Source organism: Sminthopsis crassicaudata, chromosome 6 (genome assembly GCF_048593235.1).
Source record: "Sminthopsis crassicaudata isolate SCR6 chromosome 6, ASM4859323v1, whole genome shotgun sequence".
NCBI classification, from domain to species: domain Eukaryota; kingdom Metazoa; phylum Chordata; class Mammalia; order Dasyuromorphia; family Dasyuridae; genus Sminthopsis; species Sminthopsis crassicaudata.
Window position 1 is genome coordinate 244,180,290 of NC_133622.1, and position 2,723 is coordinate 244,183,012.

The 2,723-nt window shown below is 42.3% G+C and overlaps 1 pseudogene; it reads left to right on the forward strand.

The window, feature by feature from the left end:
• Window positions 1–1,450: 1,450 nt before the first annotated feature.
• LOC141547541 (olfactory receptor 9Q2-like) lies at window positions 1,451–2,376 on the forward strand (annotated as a pseudogene).
• Window positions 2,377–2,723: the final 347 nt, after the last annotated feature.

The window sequence follows — 2,723 nt, forward strand, 5'->3', positions numbered from 1 at the left end:
TTCCTATGATGGCCTTTGTAGAAACAGATACATGACATCTCTAAGTCTTCACCCTTTGGAACTTGTGTCTTAACTTAAAAATGATTTGAAGGTGTTTGAAGTCTTGTTTGTGCTGCCCAAGTGTGAAATTTGCTAGATACATCTCTGTTGTATGGGGTTGTGATTTGCCTAATGTTACCTACCTAATAAATAGGAGTAGTGGTGATCCATTATGGTTTTCTGATCATTATTCCAATGCTTTTGATATTACCTTAGAATGAGATTGCAACTAAAAGAGAGAAAGAGACAGAGAGAGAAAGAAAGAGAGAGAGACAGAGACAGATAGACAGAGACAGAGACAAACAGACAGAGATAGAAACAGATAGATAGACAGAAAATAAACAAGGCTGGGGGAAGAAAGAAATCAGAATGCAGTAGAACTCAGGTGAGGAAATTTATCTGACTCATGCCCAAGTGATTAAGTATCCAGGTTCCATTTCTGTTAGAATCTACTACTGGTGTGATGTGGGCAAGTCCATGGATCAGACGACAAGCATCCAAGGGCCTGTTGTATGCTAGGGACTTTGCTAGGCTCTAGGGATAAAGACACAAACATAAAATAGGGATCCTCCAGGCCTCAGTTTCCTTATCTGTAAAACATGAGAGTAGTTCTAGATGATCTATAAGATCTCTCCCAGATCTAAATCTATGATATTCTGAACTCTTCTGAAGGTCTCCAAGGTCAAGGAGCATGGACTTGCCAAATAAACTTATTATTTATGAATCTCTGATTATCTGGATCTGGAGTAAGGAGGATCTAACCTTAGATACTTACTAGCTTTGTGATCCCAGGAAAGTCACTGAACTCTGATTTCCCCTCAAAAAGAAGAGGTGAAGAGTTAAAGGAAAGCTTCTTGTAGAAGGAAGGACGTTAGTTGTCACTTGAAGGAAGATAGAGAAGCCAGGAGGTCAAGAGGTATGAGCTACTTGTCTGTCTGTTGGTCTGCCTTTCCCTCTCATTTATCAGGTTTAGGAAAAATGATTTGTAAACCTCATAAGATGGGATTTGTATCTATAAAAGAAAAAAAAAGCTGTGTTGTCAGGTCATCAACAAAGGTATCAACACAAATAAAGCCTTGCTCTTGGTGATGATTGGTGAATATCAGTCATTCGTGTGTTCTCAGGGAATGTTCTTTTTCAAATTCTACTTGTTTAAGAATTAAATTTATTTGTAGAAATCCAAGGAGTTTCCAGTATTTTGATTTTCTTTGATCTGCACACTTGGGAGATGCAGTCTCATTTGCATTGCCTTAGCTAGTTAGTGATTGAGCAGGAATTAGAGATACAGCTTAATAACTCAGAGAATTTTACTTCTGGGGCTCAGGTTTTTCATCCATGAGACTTGGCTTCTTTCATTCCCAGGGTCTTTAACTTGTCTCTCCTCTTATTTCTCTCAGGTACCAGTGAATAAATGGCTGAGAAAAATCATATCATCTTGACGGAGTTTTTCTTTATCACATTCACTGAAGATCCAGAGCTAGGACTTCCTCTCTTCCTGTTTTTTCTGGGTCTCTAGGTCATCACTTTGTTGGGGAATTCAGGAATGGTCTTTCTGATATGCACAGACTCCAAGCTCAGCACCCCCATGTACTTCTTTCTGAGCCACCTGGCTTCTGTGGACATCTGCTACTCCTCGGCCATCACTCCTCAGGTACTGACCATATTGCTCAAACAGGAGCTGGTTGCCACCCAGTTTTTCTTCTCTACCTTCTTGGGTGCCACTGACTGTTACCTCCTGGCTGCCATGGCATATGACCGCTATGGGGCTGTGTGCCAGCCTCTGCTACATATGACTATCATGACCAAGAAGACTTGTGTGGTTCTAGCAGCTGCATCTTATGCTGCTGCTCTATTTGCCGCCACAGCACGCACTGCAACTGCCTTCACCCTCTCCTTCTGTGGTGACAACCGGATCGATTTTGTCTTTTTTTGTGACCTCCTGAAGCTTACTTGTGGGGACAGCTCCACCCAGGAGTTGGTGATTGTTGTGTTTGCCATTTTCGTGATCCCTGCCTGTATGGTGGTGATTCTGGTCTCCTACTTGTTAATCTTCAGAGCTATTGTGCTCATCCCTTCAGCTGGAGGCAGAGCCAAGACCTTCTCCACCTGTGTCTCCCATATTATGGCGGTTTCCTTTTCTTTGGTACACTCATCTTCATGTATGTGCGATCGAATGAAGGGAATTCCCTGCAGGAAGACCGGATAGTGTCAATGATATGCACTATCATCATCCCTATGTTGAACCCCCTCATCTACAGTTTGAGGAACAAAGAGGTGAAGGAGGCCATGAGAAAAGCTTTGAGAAATGCAAAGTTCTTCAGGAGGGACTTTGGTTGAATGAGAACTCATTGTCATGTTTGTGGTACCCATGATTCCCTAGTTGAAAGTGCTTCTAGGGGACATGGAATGACAGGGCCCTATGACCCCAATGCCAGGATTGGCAACATCTTCTAGAGAGTCTTGTTCTTTAGTCCTATTGGTGCAGAAGTTGGGGTGAGAAGGAAGACTGATAAAGAGAAGTGCCATGACATAAGATCCTAGAAGGGGTGGAATTTGCTCAGAAAAACTGTAAACTGAGGCACAGAAATGGGAGTCATTGTCCAGAAAAAGCATGAAATCATATCTTCCTGGTTGAATTTCTACTCTCCCCCACGATTGGAAGATGTGCTCTCTTCCCTAATATA